We start from the raw sequence: 19,397 nt of genomic DNA, 5'->3' as shown, positions 1-19,397 counted from the left end.
ACATTCAATTTACGACAAACTGGTCGTCCCTCTTCGAGCAACAAAAAAATATTTTCTTAAGCACTTTTTTTTTTAGATTTTGTTTATAAAGAAAAACAACCGTAATACAATAATATCAAGGGTGCACAGCAAAAACAGTCTCATATTTAAATAACGAATTTACGGGAAAGTAAAAAGAAGACTCCAAAATTGATGTAGTTAAGTCCATCAGAGATTTAGAAGTTGTTTTGGACTATACACTGACATACAACGAGCATATAGGTAATACATTAAATAAATCACTGAAATTACTTGGCTTCATTAACAGAATATTCTCTGATTTTACTAATGTCCGTACAATCAAAACTCTTTATTGCTCAACTAGATATAGATAAATAGAAGATATATTTAAAAGAAAATATATTTTAAATAATATGTATTACATTTACATTTACATTTCTTGTAATATTATAAGTTTTGTATGATTAGTAATTTTATGGTATGTATAATTTTTTTGTGACAACATTTACAAAAACCATATTATGTTGAAGCCTCTAATTGGACTTTATGATATGTATTTATGGTATAATTGATTCTTATAAATATATAAATGTCTGTTGGCTTTCCAATGAAACAAAATAAAATAAAATAAAACTGTTCGCCCTATTCTAGAATATGCCTCCGTGGTCTGGTCTCCATTCTATATCAATCGCATAAATCACATTGAATCAGTCTAACATCGCTTGCTTCGAAAAGTAGCGTGGATGCTTGGACTAGAGAGAGGTTATTATTCTTATGCTGATATAGAGTCAATGTTAAATATTTATAAGCTAAAAAAAACGTAGAGCTAATATTGACTCCATATATATGTTCGGCATACTAAATGGTATAATCGATGTTCCATCATTACTGGGACAAGTAAAATTCAATATTCCGACTCATAGGTTGAGAAACAATGAAGTACTGTTCATCGATCAGCATAGAACAAACTATGGCATTAATTCTCCAATGACCCGTTTTTGTCGTATTGTTAACTCAAGACTTGATGTGGACTTGTTTGTTTTTTTTAAGCGAACGATTTAAGCGAGCACTAAATAAATAGTTCAGATCTTGTCTTGATGTCCTTTATGTTCGTCAATGCTTCGTTTCTTTTTTTAAATGTTTTCAACTATTCATTTATTGTAATATTTAAACCCTATAAATTGTATACATGGACAATGTCCGTTAATAAATAAATAAATAAATAAGACTAAAAACTTAATTTGTGCGATACTGGGTTTTCATATTTAATAAACTAGGTTTTCATTTCATTTCACAGCGGGTTCAAACTGTCAGTACGGTCGCAGTGAGTCGCATCTTGCTGGATTCTATAAAATGCTGCAAACGCCCAGTTGCATTCCACCGGCAACACTACTCACTAGTCCTACTCGTTAGCGTCCACGTCGCGAAGCCCGGACAGCTTGCCCACCACATACCACACACCGCATCTGAGGACATAAGTCTCTTTGGCGGTGCCCACATACACGGAAAATTTGCTCGTTGTCAAAGGAGAAAAGCTGCCCGATGGAGCTCTCTGAAATCTGGTAGCTTTAGCATCTCTGTGCTGAAAGAAAGTAATCCAGAAGTACATAATATGTCCTTCATTGGATTGAGAAGAGAGGGAAGTGAATTCTTCCCTGACTGGGATTTAATTGATTGGACATGATCAATTCGCCGAAATTATTACAAAACTTTTTAGAAGCCACCAGATCTGTATATCCGACAGGACCTATAACAGGGCCACGGATAGTAGCGAGAAGCTCCATTCGGTAATCATAGAGAAGAGGAAAGGGACAAGACCACAGGATGTGTTCAGAAGGTTGGTTAGGATATCTGCAGCAGCACGAAGGGGAGTCAACAATATTAAAAATAAATAATTTTTGATTAAATTTACCATGACCGCGAAGCCCGGACAATGGGATCACACTCATAATGTTGTGATCATAGCAGAAAACGAGAGGATGAAAGGCGAGTTTATGGCGCCTCTAAACCATAACTATCCAGCTAAGGATAGGTAACCCCGACAAAAAAATCCACCAGAGAAGGCAACTGAAAACCACTCTGGTCATTTTTTCCCGGGAATCACTATGGCGAGCACATCCAATAAGCAGTTGTCCTGGCTGAGGCATACAAGAGAAGCGCAGGACCGAGATGCTTTCGCTGTAGTGATTGTCAACGTCGGGGGGACCTGACAAGGCACCGCAAGAAGAAGAAGATTTACATTTGATGAAAAATATATTTTTACAATCAATCACAGAGAAAAAAAATTAAAACGTCTATTTTTAACTAAAATACTTCATTTTTGAACAGGCAAAAATGTGCTCATAACAGCAACCGTAACAGTTTTTACTGTTTTTTTTTAACGGTGACCCCATATTTTTTTTTACAATTTATAAGACAAGGAGCCGCGTTTAACACATCGTGCTGTTAACTCGTTTAGTATTTAAAAAATGACATAAATATCACCAATATATACACCACATTTCTTCCATTCTTCCATCTGTTGGCTTTTGTGAAGTAAAAGAGCTGAAACCTTTATCATCTGGGTGAGATTCATCCGGCTGAACCAATTCATCATCTACTCTGCAACGCCAGAAAACAATTTTCTAATTTTCATACATCTTTTTTTACCGGTTAGTTAATTCAACAATGTTTTGATTACGTCTAAATGTTTGCAGGTAGGCTGGATTTCCTCCCTTGGGAGTTATTTAGATGCAAAATTGTTGCAACAGAGAAAATTGGAAAATCGTTTTCAGGCATTGCCTAAAAGATGAATTGGTCCAACAAATCTCACCCACATGATAAAAGGTTTCAGCTTCTTTACTTCACAAAAGTCAACAGATAGAAGAGTTCAGGAAATGTGGATGTTTAAACATGGGCAGAATGGTGATGTATTTATTTGTAAAGTAGAATGGTAAATGTTACACAGTGTGTAAAGTGGCCACTTAAACCAGCCAATGACAGGTCATAAGTCATAAGCTCTATAGATGTCTAGAATTCTATATTACCTTCTCTAAATTGTTTTTCATCTCTGTTGTGATACGTTGTAAGTCTTGGTTATTGTCTGTTATCTTGGTCGTCAATCCAAGAATCTGATGTTTGCATTAACTCTGGCTGGCAGTAAATAACATTTTGTCTCAAGATGGCGTCACTTTCACTCGACCTGTTACTCCCCCCACATAATCAGTCGACTGCGAGGATGTGTAATCGAGGATGGTGCAGACAGGGTGATCATCAATTGAAAATATCTGAAAACTTAGATAGAGATTTCGAATTCGATAAACATCAGCCAAGATTATTGTTATTTTTTTGTTAATAAATTTCATAAAAGGTACATGTTTTTAAAAATTCTATTCATATCTACTTTTACACATCTACTAAATGTTATCACTGTAACTCTCCAAAAAAAAGAGACTAACTCTTGTGCTTGGAGAGTGACTTAAACTGTTGTAGTTGTTTATCGTTTATTATAAGAGTTTATATAATTTTTAATACGAGTACATGAGAAAAAAATCAAAACATTGAATATATAAAGAAAAAACATAAAACAATAATACATTCATACTTATTAAAATTTAATGTAGTTTTTACACGTGTTCAAAAAATTTCTTTAGATTTACTTTAAATTTATTTATTGATATATTATTATTAATAGTTTTTAGTTCATTGCGAAGATTATTAAAAAAATTTACACCTTTGATGACAAAGCTATTTTGACCATGACTTGTGTGGAATTTTAATATTATGTTAGCATCTGAGTAACTTATTCCCCTCAAATTCTTTTATTTTTTCTTTTTTATAAATTTGTAAAAAAGAATTTATTTCATAAAGAGTGTCTACTGTATTAACCTTAAATATTTTATATGGACTTTCAGTAATAAATGTTGAGGGTTTCTTTAAAATTACTTTAATTATTAATCTTTGTGGTATTTTAAGAGGGTTTAATATATTGGCGTATGAACCACCCCACTCTACAATACCATATTGCAACAAAGATTGTACAATTGAGTAATAAGCTATTTTTAAATTATTGTTTTTTTTTAAATATTGCTTAATCTAATAAATAATAATTTATATTTATTAATACTTTTACATTGTTTGTATCCTTTTTTATACAGAATATTGTTCCCTCACTGGGGTGTCCCGTGCCGAGGGAAACACTTAACAAAATGTGAAACATCCCTTAAATTAGTTGTTTAACAAAGTAAACATTATAACAATTTTTAAAAAACGTATTTAATCTAATTAACCTAATTATCATTAACATAATAAACCATATTAACTAAAATAATCATAAAAAACATAACCAATTTATATAGACCAATAGAACAAATTTCATAAACAGTACACATATTTTACCTATTTGGCTTAATCCATTCATCGATCCGTGCGCATCCCACCTCCACTATCCATTTCTTAAAAGCAATTTTATATTGTGAGTACTTACTTATTGTCCGTATGGATAATGGAAGTAGATTGAACACTTTAACCGAGTAGTAGGCCAATCCTCTTTGACCGAAGGTTGTATTCATTTTTTTTGCAGCATCAGGGTAGAGTATCCATTAACTCTTGTATTTGTGAAAGAAGTTATGGAAGGTAGAGAATAATGTTTGTGTGCGTATAGTAACAGAGCTTTTACATAAAGTTATTTTATAGATTTTACATTAAGATGTCCGAATATACCGAGGGAGCTAGTTCTGATTGGGACTCTTAAGATAATTTTTATTAAAGCTTTTTGTGCAATTATTATTTGTTTGATAAGTGTGTCATTTGCACATCCCCATCCATATTGATACTTTTGATTGATTGGTGGCGTTCGTCTACTCCCAACTGAAGAAACGCCTCAATCGGATGTATAAAAATCTTCGTATAATACTCTTCTTTGTGCTTAGCAATCGTGCTGGGAATTTTCCCTTCAGTAGCTCAATCACAAATAACTATCAATTGTATATTTATTTTTTTAATTACTTTAATTGTCATTATTATTACTTTTTTTTCAATTTTTTTAATATACTTATATTTTGTACCTTTTCAGGAAAAATATTTATAAATTATTTACTTTTTAAAATTTTATTTGCACACATTTTTTAATTACTTTTTTACATTTAAATATATTTTTTTAATACGAAACTTCTGTGTTATATATAGTATTTATGTAAAATATTACTTTTATATTTAATTTTTAAGTTTTTCACATTATATTGAAATGTTTAAATTATTTTTAATATGTATCTTTTTAAGGTAAAAGGCACTGCGTGCCGTGTATATTAATAAATAAATAAATAAATAATGCAACATCCGTGAACACCTTATATTAAATGTCAAAATAAATACGTTTTGCGACGTATAATCCTGCTGCGCAATCACATATTTGAATTTCACCAGTGTAAATATGGAACATATTCCAAAACTGGTATTTTTATTTATTTATTTATTATTTATCACGCTATTTATTGCATTTAGTTGGCAAGCCAAATGTCAAAAAAAGCAGCCGCCATAGTAATTGTATTTTTTTTTATTAGATACTCCTGATTTTTATGCATATGGAATAAATTGTTTTTTTTTTTTGTAAACGTTTATTTTTCGCCAGTGAACTGTATTTATTTACGAAAAAAATTAAAAGAAAACCGATACACGCGTTGAATTATGACTGCGATAACTTAAGCATGTTCATTATTGTTCATGGTGATCGCTCAAATGCTTAGCATGTTTATAAGCACGTCGATAGTTATTTGTTATTGAGGTTACCTTCCTTTTTTCCTTCCATCCGTCAGCGCATAAAATCTTCTATGGTTATCCCTGATCTCTGGACTACGCAATGTTTATCAGAACCGCGATTACGAACGCTAATTTCTTCGGTACATATCAAGACGGTTTAAAGTCAAATCGATATTTTTTAAAGAAATTACGTATATTTGTATGAAAATTCAAATTATCTTTGTCGGTAATCTGTAATTAAATACGTTTAGAAAAAAAATTTAAACGTTTTCTACTTTTTATACCGAAAACTCAAGTTTTATTTATAGATCAAATTGAAGATCAATTTTAATGTCCCATCAGAATACGAACCCAGGCCATGGTAAATTATTGAAAAATGATTTGTTTGCAATATTGCTGATTGTCGTTCCTGCTGCTGGATGAACATATACTGTGGTCCTGTCTTTTTCCACTTTCTCTGTGGATACCAGATGGAGCTTCTCGCTACTATCCGTGGCGCTGTCATAGGTCCTTAGGTCCATAGGTCCTCCTTTTGTAAATTGATCATATCAAATCAATTTATTCCCAGTAAGTGAAGAATTTACTTCCTTCTTTTCCTCAATCCAATGAAATTCATGTTATGTACTTCTGAATCATCTTCTTTCAGCACAAAGATGCTTAGGCACCAGATTACAGAGAGCTCTTTTGGGCAGCTTTTCTCGTGTGGCAACAACATTTTTTTTCGTGGATGTGGACACCACCAAGAAGACCTATGTCCTCAGATGCTGTGTGCGGTATGTGATGGCTAAGCTGTACATAGGTAGGGTGATCATAATATAATTGTATTTATTAAGCAACAGTATTTTGAGTATGTCCAAATGTTTGTGGACTAGGCTGGATTTTACTTCCAAGGGCAGCGGTTGCCAACATTTTACCATGCGCCCCTCCACGTCATCATTCTCAATTTTATATATTAATTAAACAAATGACTGAAATAAGAACGGACTTGTTTCTTTTTATTCAAATGTTTATCATTATAATTAGTAAAAACACTGGGGTTGCACTTTATCAACCGATCGGTGAATCGTTGGCTTCATAGTAGTCTAGTCAGTGCACAGCGGAGATCATTTTCAACATGTTGTCAATTTCTTTGATTTGTCTTTGTTTAAAGACAGGTCGTTGAGAATGGCAAGAGGATACGCAGTGCTTCTTTGCCGACAGGATAAATGTCATAATTTTTTTTAATGCAGATTATTTTTGGAGCCGCCGCGCCCCCCTATGGATCACCCTAAGCCCCTCGAGAGGGGGGCACCCCACTGGTTGGGAACCCGTGCCCTTGAGAGTTATTAAGAATGAGTATACTTAATATGTTATTAATTAAACAACCTTAAATAAAATTAGTATAAAATTTTAAAAGCGTTTTATGGCGTTGCGTAATAGGTGAAATAATTCAGCCTGATAAATTTCACCCACGTAAATGGTTTTAGCTCTTTTACTTCACGAAAGTCAGCAGATGGAAGTGTTGAGAAAATGTGGATGTTTCAACATTGGCAGAATTTATTAAACAATTTTTATTATTTTTAGTATCCTTGACTTCAGTTTCACTGTGCGTGGTAAAATTTTAGCATTGCATTTACTTGACAGCTCTGCAAATATCCTCGAAGATGTGATTTGACATTTGTTTAGCGACATGAGTGTCAAAATTTGGTCTCTGAGATTTACAGTTATCTGTTTGCTGCCGGGTTTTGCCATGTTTTTATAACAGTTTGATTCTCAGAATCGTTTTAGTGTCGATTGAATCGCATACCTAGAGCATTTAATTTTATTAGCTGTTAACCCAGGTTAAAATAGCCAAAAACACTCACTTTCATTTAACTTGCGAGGTTCAGGTTTTATAATATGTAATTATGAATGTTTAAATGAAAAAGAGAGAAAAAAATCGCACTTGTACGCTTATACTATATAACTGTAGAACCCAGCTTCGTGAATAGAAGCAAGTATTTAAATTAAGACTTAGTCACGGAAGTGGACGGGTAGATAAAAATATCAATAAAAATACAATACAATTACAAAGATTCCAAAAATTGCAGTACTTAAAGTCAAACCTATTATATAGAGGGTGCCTTATACATTTGGCCAAGGGTTTACGTCCACGTCGTAGTGTATAGGTTGGTGAGTTCACCTACCATGCTTAAAGTCTTAAATTTGATTCCTGGCAGCGCTCTACGTACCACTGGATGAGGATAGGGAAATGGTGAAGACGCCAAAAATGGTGTTAAGGAAAAATGACAGTATCCGACTTTAACTTTCCATACAAATTACTTAACTGACAAACTTTAGAGACTTGAATTACATAAAAATCGTGGTTTTTGATATTACAATAATAAAAAGCAATTTTAATTGTGACAAAATTGTAATTGATGGCTAAAGAAGCCACATACTTACTCATGGTTGAGAAAACACAGAGGAAGATTCTTCGTTACCTCCACATGAGAGAGTATGGATACTACCCATTGCAGTACCCATCATTGTTCCTTTTATGTATGATTGGTATTATAAGTTTGCGGGCCAGAAGGACCATTGCCTTGCCTATGATGGCCTTCTGACTTCTGAACGGTACAATCCCAATATTTTGGAGCGCATAAAATTATATGTATGTACCGTGCAACTATTTGAGAGCTAGGCAACACAGACTATTTGATTTTTCAGAATGCAGGACAATTTTACCGTTGTTGATGCCTGTGGGGAGAATGATTGGTCTGTTGAGCAGCCTACCGAGAGAGGTGGATCTTTTCCATGCTGAAATCACCAGCTTTAGACTTCCTCTCTAACTATGTATCATAATGTGTATTAGTGACTTATTCGTCTTTAATTACTATTTTTATATCGCCCTTAGTATTTCGCAGTAGTGCTGTATTTTACTTTTAAATAAATAAAAAAATAATTGTTTTCAGTATGAGCGAAACCGATAGGAATGCCCCCGATCTTAAAACAGAATTTACAAGAGGACAATACAATAGACAACAGGACACTGTCCTGTCGCAGCTCCGTAAACAATCGAGCGCAGAAACAGTGGGCCAATACGAATTTGGCTGTAGGCGTAGCGTAGTTCAATCACGGAATGCTGCGAAAATAAATACACGACGATAGCCTGCCTGCCTTTTTCTAGAACGTTTCTTTTGAACAATAGATTAAACCATCTTAATCTGGGATAAGATAGTATTGTCGTGCCCTCGTGTGAGGGATGCATTAAAATGATTTTTCAGATATGTGGAGGGAGTGCTTTTACAAAATTTAAGTGCTAATTAAAGTACCGATGCCGAGCCCTATGCACCACCGGGTGCGGATAGGCAAATGATGATGATAAAATAAATGCACCTTTTTCTCCAGAAATTATTATTTTTAAGTAATAATCAAACTCTTTTATTTTGTAAGTGTGGTCACCTAACAGGTGAGCAGGTAATCCCATATTACCTCAATTTCAAGTTTTGCGTCGTGTTATAGGCATCGAAATTTTAATATTATTATCTAATAGTAACACGCATAACTGTGGTACACTAATTATTGTTTTATTTATTGTTAAATATGTTTATGTGTGCCCTATTTCAAAATAATAAATATACATATTGATGAGTGGATGAGGCTAAAAAGCTTAAAAGGTTTTTTTATTTTTATTTTTTAGAAGATAAATTTTAAAAGCAATTTTTTTTTGGATTTATCAACAACAACAAACCATCACACCGTTTCCTCGTAGGGGTAGGCAGAGAGGATAGAACGCCATAACACTCTATCTTGGCATACAGACCTCGCTTCCTCTACATTCATACATCTTCTCATGCACGCACGCCGATTATTCCTACTTTTGACATGTCCATCTTCAAGTATTTTATGGACTTGATCGTGCCATATCTTTCTCGGTCTTCCTCGTTTTCTGCATCCATCAACATTTGCATCGTAGATCCTTTTAGCCGTTCTTTCGCTGTCCATTCGCTCTACATGTCCAAACCAACGCAGCACCCCTTTCTTGATTCTGTCAATAATGCATGTCTCAGCCTTACTCACTTCACGGATCTCGACATTTGTGCACCTATTATACATCGTTTTACCACTCATTCGCCTGAGGGATCGCATTTCGACAGCATTCAACCTACTTTCATCATTATTTTTCCAATTCCATACTTCGCTCATATACATTAGAGTTATCAAATGAGTGAAAAATCCTCGTCACGAAAAATAATACTTGTACACCGTAAGTCCGAAGACGGCAGATAAAACGCGGCACTTTTAAGTTCTTCGGATGGTCTTAGCTGTAATAAAATACTATTTTTCAATGTTAAAAAATATAAACAATAGAGACACGCCAATAGTGGGTAAAAAAATCATTGTTCTAGTGCCATAATCAAGAGAGAAAATGCGAGAATACGTTTGTTTGAAAAGTTAGACACAGTATTCTCTTTACTTTTTTTATTTTCTTGTTTGTATAAGTTTTGCTTGGTTCTTTTTTATAGATGTATACTTTTAAGCGTTTTAAAGCATGTTAATAATTTGGATATATATTTTTTTTTCTACCCGCTTACCGCTTACAGTTTAAGCTACAACACTTAAGATTTTTTATTTTTTATTAACGTCTCTTTCAAAAAAAATTTTTTCTTACTAAGTATATTGATTTATTTTAATGTTTTACAACATTTATTTTTACATGTTTTTATTTTATTTATTTGAGTAACCAACAGCTATAATTATCTTATATACATAACAAAACAAACAACAAATAAGCCAATTAAAGGTTTTCACAAGTAGCATCACAGTAAGTTAAAAAACATTCTCGAACATAAAATGAAAAGTAATTTAATGTAAATTCAAAAGAAAAGAAAAAATACGACGAATTATTTCGAAAGCAAACGCCGTACGTCATTAAGATTATTTGCAAATAAATCCATGTTTAATGATTTATTTATAACATTAAAATTATTAAAAGTTCGCCATAAATATGAATTTTGCCCATTATTAGATGAAACAAGAGGTATGTAAAGAAAAAGGTTATTTCTTAGCGCTTTGGAAGGAACATTGATAGAAAGTTTGCATAGTAGTTGAGGACAGTCGTCGATTGAACCAGAGGCAATTATTAGTAAATAAATTGTATCCGCTATTTCACGACGTTTTTGCAGAGGCAATAGATGATGTTTTTTTTATAGATATGTATGTGTTAAATTATGTTTTCTTATTAGTTATAAATAGGAATATGTATTTGAATGAACCAAACGCTATATTTTATTTCTTACTTTATATACTGTATCTATGTACTATTCTAGTAAAAGCTCTTCGGGCGTTTATGGGAATTAATTATTTAAAAAAATAAAAAATATTCAGTTGTAAAATATCAAATATTGGTTTTTAAACATGTTGCCGACGTAACGCGGCCTATATCAACTTGGCGGCCCATCCTGGGGCCTTTTAATAAAATGTAGCATAGGAGCTTCAGTATGTGTAAGCGAGGTACTACCTCCACAATAAAGACCGGTATTTGTCGCTTTCGGGGGTGGTCATCGCCATACTGAAGCTCCTATGCTACATTATATTAAAAGGCCCCAGGAAGGGCCGCCAAGTTGATATAGGCCGCGTTACGTCGGCAACGAAACATAAGCAGAATGGTGTGTAAGGTGATTTCTTAAATCAACCAACGATAGACAGCCCTGCTGGCGTTAATTTCCATATTCTCTTCTAAAAAGTCGCCTCGCTCTCTGTCGCAGTGTATGTCAAATATTTTCAAATTAACGCGCGTAAAGTACGCGAATAATGCAATTGCTAATGGCCGCCACGGTAGGCCTACGAAGTGGGCCGAAGGAGTAGGCTCGGCGGAATATTTGAGTGAGTAATGAAACCCCGCTGAGGCCGGAAACTGCAGTCTGCATGACCTAACTGTGTAGTAATACTTCGTCGTAATTTCATTGTCTTAATACGTCGACTTGGGTGTGTCGTCGGGTGTCCAAGGAAAACTTTAAAGGATAGGCGTAAATGCATATGCTTATAACTTTAAAAAAATATTAAATCTAGGACAAAAAAATAACAACCTCGAGACAAGATTCGGGCCTGTCATTATAAATTTATTACAATATTTGAGTTTGTCCAAATGTTCATAGACAAAAGACTGGATTTCACCCCCTTTTCAGGCGTTGCCTAGTATGTGAAATAATTCAGTCAGATGAATCCCTTTTTTTTTTTGCACCACAACAGGCCAGGAGGCCCAATTACAGTGGTGAACAACCAGGCTTGAGAAAAATCACATTTTAATTTTTGTGTTCTCACCGGGAATCGAACCCGGAACCTTCCGTGCGTGAGTCAAGCGTCTTGACCACTACACCACGGAGGCCGCCAACAATATCTTCACTATAATCTTCACAACAATAAAGGTGTCAGCTCTTTAACTTCACTAAAATCAACAGATGGAAGAATCGAAGAAATATGGATGTTCAAACATAGGCAAAATGGTGAATGTTACACAGTGTGTAAAGTGGCCACTTAAACCAGCCAATGACAGGTCATAAGCCCTGTAAATGCCTTGTCTTCCATATTCCCTTATTTAAGGTATTCTCCATCCCTGTTGTAATTTGTTAATCTTAATGACCCCCGAGGGGGTGAAATCCAGTCTTTTGTCTATGAACATTTATACAAACTCAAATATTGTAATGAAACCAACTGGTCCAAGAAGAAGTTTAAAAATTGAAAAATTGTTTTCAGGCGTTGCCTAGTATGTGAAAGATTTTAGTCAGATGAATCTCTTCACAACAAAAAAGGTTTCAGCTCTTTAACTTCACTAAAATCAACAGATGGAAGAATTGAAAAAATATGGATGTTCAAACATAGGCAAAATGGTAAATGTTACACAGTGTGTAAAGTGGCCACTTAAACCAGCCAATGACAGGTCATAAGCCCTGTAAATGCCTTGACTTCCATATTCCCTTATTTAAGGTATTCTCCATCCCTGTTGTAATTTGTTAATCTTAATGACCCCCGAGGGGGTGAAATCCAGTCTTTTGTCTATGAACATTTGGACAAATTCAAATATTGTAATGAAACCAACTGGTCCAAGAAGAAGTTTAAAAATTGAAAAATTGTTTTCAGGCGTTGCCTAGTATGTGAAATAATTCAGTCAGATGAATCTCTTCATAACAATAAAGGTTTCAGCTCTTTAACTTCACTAGAATCAACAGATGGAAGAATTAAAGAAATATGGATGTTCAAACAGGCAAAATGGCGAATGTTACACAGTGTGTAAAGTGGCCACTTAAACCAGCCAATGATAGGCCATAAGCCCTTTAAATGCCTTGACTTCCATATTCCCTTATTTAAGGTATTCTCCATCCCTGTTGTAATTTGTTAATCTTAATGACCCCCGAGGGGGTGAAATCCAGTCTTTTGTCTATGAACATTTGGACAAACTCAAATATTGTAATGAAACCAACTGGTCCAAGAAGAAGTTTAAGAATTGAAAAATTGTTTTCAGGCGTTGCCTAGTATGTGAAATAATTCAGTCAGATGAATCTCTTCACAACAATAAAGGTTTCAGCTCTTTAACTTCACTAAAATCAACAGATGGAAGAATTGAAGAAATATGGATGTTCAAACAGGCAAAATGGCGAATGTTACACAGTGTGTAAAGTGGCCACTTAAACCAGCCAATGACAGGTCATTAGCCCTGTAAATGCCTTGACTTCCATATTCCCTTGTTTAAGGTATTCTCCATCCCTGTTGTAATTTGTTAATATAAATTTATTGTTATAACTAACGGCCGTAGCCAATTTTTATATTTTATTATATTTTTTAAAGTTAAATATAATTAAAAAAAACAAAGTGAATTGTTTCATAGTCAAAATAGCTTTGTCTTAAAAGGTGTTAAATTTTTTAATAATCTTCCCAATGAACTAAAAACTATTAAAAATAATATATCAATAATTGAATTTAAAGTAAATCTAAAGAAATTTTTTGAGCACTTGTAAAAACTACATTAAATTTTAATTAGTAAAAATGTTTTATTGATTAGTGTTTTTTTTTATATATATCCTATTTTTTTTTTTCTCATGTACTCGTATTTAAAATTATATATACTCTTATAAATAAACAACTACAACAGTGTAAGTCACTCTCCAAGCACAAAAGTTAGTCTCTTTTTTGGAGAATTACAGTGATAACATTGACTAGATGTGTAAAAGTAGGTATGTATAGAATTTTCAAAAAACATGTACCTTTTATGAAATTTATTAATAAAAATAAAAAACTCAATAAAAGTAATGTATAGTTAATAAAAAGAACACAAGATTTATATTTAACCAGTGAAGTATTGGTGTTTATTTTGTCGGCCTCGTGGTGTAATGGTCAGCACGTAAGCCTGCCATGCAAGAGGTCTCAGGTTCGATTCCCGACATGGTTGATGTGAAATATTTATTTAAATGGGTGTTTTCACACTAGAATATTTCACAGTCCCTAGACTGGTACCTGAAGCGTAAGACTGATCATCAAACCCTCATGTAACAAAAATGATCAAGATACGCTGCGATTGGTGTACCAATGCAGAGCCCTATGCAGCATTAGGTGCGGAAAGGGAGCGATGATGATGAAGAAGTATGGAAAAAAAGTAGTAGCTCAGACGCTTTGTGGGCATTTTCTCCAATTTATGTTATAGCTTCATTTTAAGATGTATTTTTGTAATTAAAATTCTATGTAAATATATGTGTGGAAAAATGAACAAAAAAGTAATAGATGCATTTTAGGTTTGTAAATCTGACAAAGGCACACAAATTCAGCGAAAATAAAAATTAATAGACTTTTTTTGAGTATACTAGCTGACCCGACAAACGTTGTCCTGCCCGAACGTTGGCTTGCCGGCTACCATCTTGGAAAATACTTTTTATCTAGGTACTTGTTTGTGATTAAATTCCGAAACTAAAAATCATTGATATAAAAAAAATATTGAATTTAAGTGGGTACTTGTTTATGGTTGAATTCCAAAACAAAAAATAAATATTTTTTCAAATATAGCTTTCTTTTTGCAAACGTCAGTCGTCTCACTAACATAGTGGTGTACTTATGTAGGAATACGATGTTATTTAATGTATTGAATTTAATATTATTTTGGTGTTACCAAAATATAAGGAATTTAAGGAAAGAGTCTGATTGAGATCCACAAAAAACAAATGCTGTTCGTAAACATTAAAAAACACACTTTTTTATCCACAAAAAAACAACATCTTTCCATTTTTTGCAAAAGCATTCTTCTCGAATGCAACCCCAGTAGATCGATGAATAAAACATTAATGCTCCTACCTTTTTTTTTACTCATTCGATTGAAGATTTTAATATCTACGAACACGCACAGCACAAAGATCTATATTTCTCTGAAAACCGCACGTAAATCGGTTAAGCCGTTTAGGAGGAGTACTGTGACATCACACGTACAGAGGAATTATATATATATATAAAGATAATACTAACAGACTGAATCTCTGGTTCATCGGTTATTGTTGCAAAGTCAGTAGTACCCACTTATTTTTTACAACCGAATGAGTATGAACCTTTATGGGTAGCAAATATGACTGCTTGTATACTTTATAATGTTTTATAGGTATCAAACTAATTGTTTTATTTATTCTGTTTTCCAAGTTATCATTTATCTTCAATTTTATCTGCATAGTAAAATTAAGTTTTAAAAAGGATAATATTCTTTAAGTCCCAACTGGACTGTAATTGATTTTCATTTTAATTCGTTAAATACTTTATATTATACGATTTATAAATAATAAACATAATGTTTTATTTTATAAAATAAAACTTTCTTTATGATAATAGAATATGCGCGTTTGCCTACAATGAAAAAGGTCTCGGGTTTGATATATATTTATTTAAGAAGGTGCTTTCACGCTAGAATATTTCTTATTTTCTGGGCTGGCACCTGAACCGTAAGACCTATCATCTTAACTTCATGTAAAAAAAATGATCAAGATATCGTCGCTTTAGTTCGTTTTTGTTTTTTTTTTCAACTTTTCAGTGGTTTTTTTTAATGAATTTTGGTTTAAATTGTGGTCATTATTTATGGCTATTTCGTAAAAAAAAACTTTGAAGCTCTATTTTTACTGATTTAATTTTGGTTTGTTGGATAAAAACAAGCTGAGGCGACGATATGCTGCGATTGGAGTACCAATGCAGTGCCCTATGCACCATTGGGTGCGGAAAAGGAATGATGACACAATTGAAATCAATATAATAGTTTTCAGCTGATTTTTAATTAATTAGGTTCCTTTTTTTATCTGTGTTTCTTTTGATATACTCGTATATTTGTGGTTTTTTAGTACAAATTTTTGATTTACTATATAAATAAAAGATGAGTGATACTTTATTCCACAAATTTGGAATATCCAATGACCGGTTTTATCGCTTTCGCGACATCTACGAGACTAGTATCTTATTAAGGAGTTCAATGTATTTATACAAAACAGAGGTAAGGATAGAGAATTCAAAATTATATGAAAGTAAATTAACTTTTAAGGTTCATTATCAATTTTTTTTCAGGTTAACTAACGAGTTGATATAATGCTATTTTAATGAGTTTTATTTTTTATTTTTATAGTTTTACTATTTTAATGAGTTTTAATAAGCGAAAGCGATGAATCCGGTCACTGGATATTCCAAATTTATGGATTAAAGTATCACTCGTATTTTATTTATACAATAAATTATAATGAACTTCTATCAAGAATTTTCACTTACAAACTAAAAATTTTGACCAGTCTGTTTTTTGGCTGGCTGGAAGATATTTCTAAAATTTAATGAATAAATATTAAGGTATTAAATATTACCAGATGTTTATCAAAAATAGCCAAATATTATAAATTATGGACATCCCAAGTATCGTTGACATTATATAATTACCCAATACCTTATAAAATGGGTTATCATGTAATTAGTTCACGTATGGTACCGCTTGGTATACCGGTAAATATTTAAGTAAAGCATAGTCCACGTGTTGCCGTTATTTACTCATTGATGCGCCATCTTGTTTTTACCGATCATACATAATAGCACGTCTAGACGAGTGGTTATCAATAAATTCTTTTAATCCTGGCTATTTATAGACCTGGGCTTGAAGAGCGAGAACTTTTCACATGGACCCGTCACAATAGATCTTCACAGGTCGCAGTGACGTCAGAAGCTTGCATAGCACTGACCCCCCCTCTAAGAATAAGAATTAGAATATTTTATTTTATTTTATTAGGGAAATCAACAGTTCTACATACATATTTTTAGTAAACAAACAGATATAGTGTATAAACTCAGAACTAATAACAGATTTCCACATAGTATACAAAGTTAGTAAAGAAAATATATATTACATATCAAATAAATACATACAATTTATACATATAAAAATGTTATTTTCAAGTACTCAATAATCAAAGATTTTTTAAATATTAATTTTAAGAACATTAAGTTACTGTAAATTGGGCGGGATAAGGACAAAAATGCCTGAAGAGAGGATAAGGAGGGGGGGGGGGAGATGTACATATTTATTATTATAATGTCTACTAAGTTACATAATACATTTTTAGCGTAAATTTTAAATCTGACAGAGTGATGTTTGTATAATCTATATTTTTAAATTTTGTATTGTACATTGAAAAAGTCCTACGAAAAAAAGCATTTTTAACATACGATGTTTTACTTATTGGTACATGAAACAGGTGGTACCGTCTACAAATCCTGGTTGGCACATGTATTGTTATTAAACCAAGCAGCTCTGTACAGTCAACCATTCCTGTCACAATATATACACGTTTATTTAAAAAGCGGTCAAATAAAGTAATGTTGTTTTTGTTGTAGTTTCAATACTATGCGTGTCATCACTATAAGATGACATGTATCAAAAAAGGAAAAAAGAAAACAGATTAATTTACTTTTCGTATTAAGATTAATATTTAAATTTAAAAGAAGCACTAAATTAAATATAATTAGATAATGAAAATCTAGTTGCGTGAACCCGTTCCTTCTAAGTTGCAAACTGTTGATTCTTAACATGCCTACTCGGACAAAAACTATTTTATGATTATCAACCACAAAGTAAGCTACAGTTTGCGGGTCAAAGGTACTCCGGTCGAGAATTGCAGGCGCAAACTGAAACAACATGTTACACGTTTGTAGTTAAACTTGCAACCAAACCAATACCTGAAACAATTTTGTTCTTTGCTAGCTAAAGAGGGATTTATTTCGGAAATACAAAACTTTTAAAAACCATAACGTTGGTAATACGATACATAAAAAATAAAATAAAATATTTTTAACTTGGTTTAATAGTCTAGTAACAAAAAAAAGATATGTAAAAACCACTGAACTTCCTCATTGACCTAGTGTTTTTACTTATAAAAAAAGTTTGTTTTTGAATGTTTACAAACAGCATTTGTTTTTTGTGGATCTCAATCAGATTCTTTCCGTAAATTCCTTATAATTTTTACCCATTTATTTCTTTTTATTGGATTTTTGGTTACACTAAAATAATATTATATTCAATACATTAAAAAAAATCGTATTCCTACACAAGTACACCACTTTGTTGGTGAGACGACCGGAGTTTGACGTTTGCAAAAAGAAAGCTATATTTGAAAAAATATTTATTTTTTGTTTTGGAATTCAACCATAAACAAGTACCCACTTAAATTCAATATTTTTTTTATATCAATAATTTTTAGTTTCGGAATTTAATCACAAACAAGTACCTGATGAAAAGTATTTTTCCAAGATGGTAGCCGGCAAGCCAACGTTCGGGCAGGACAACGTTTGTCGGGCCCGCTAGCATTAAATTCAATATATTTTTAAAAATCGTAATCCAACATAAGTACACCCCTTTGTTGGTGAGACGACCGGAGTTTGACGTTTGCAAAAAGAATGCCATATTTGAAAAAAAATATTTATTTTATGTTTTTGATTTCAACCATAAAAAGTACCTACGTAAATACAATATTTTTAATACTTAATAATGTAATATTTTTGGTTTTGTTTTGTTTAGTTTCTTTTATTGTTTACTTTTTGTGTCGATGTATACTTACAATTGCCAAACTTATTACTTTGTCATAAGTGTAATGATTTTTAGTTGCTAGAATTTCATCCGTCCATGCGCTTTGTAGCTGCGAGACGTTTGTTAATATTAGCTTTGATATAACGTAAATTAACTGAATAAATATCTCAAACACACTAACACTCTTCTCACATAAACTTTTCTTTCTATTCGTTTTTGACAACTGCCCTATATTTTTTATTTATTTATTTTATTATATTTTATTTTATTCAGGAAACATACAGTGAGGTTACAAAGTTTTATATTTTACACAGTTCGACTTAACTCTAATGGACCAGTGAAGTTTCCATATTATATAATAATCATATATAAGGTTATCAATGACAGTACAAACAAGAGAAGGAAAAAAAAACATTAATTGAAGTTGTTTAAAAATTAATATTAAAGTTTAAAAAAAGGAAAAATAAATAAATATAAATCTACAAAAGGTTGAATGATTAAAAAGTTATGTTTTAAAGAATCGCAATTGACACTTCTCTCCTTTATTTTTCCATATCTTCCTTAAAACGAAAGAGAAATTAGCTTTTTTATTTTATTTACATAATTACAATTATTGTTTAAT

This window comes from Micrasema longulum, unplaced genomic scaffold, assembly GCF_059751315.1.
Source record: "Micrasema longulum isolate JH-2025_06_02 unplaced genomic scaffold, ASM5975131v1 h1tg000271l, whole genome shotgun sequence".
In the NCBI taxonomy this organism is placed as follows: domain Eukaryota; kingdom Metazoa; phylum Arthropoda; class Insecta; order Trichoptera; family Brachycentridae; genus Micrasema; species Micrasema longulum.
Note: the sequence above shows the minus strand (reverse complement) of the source record.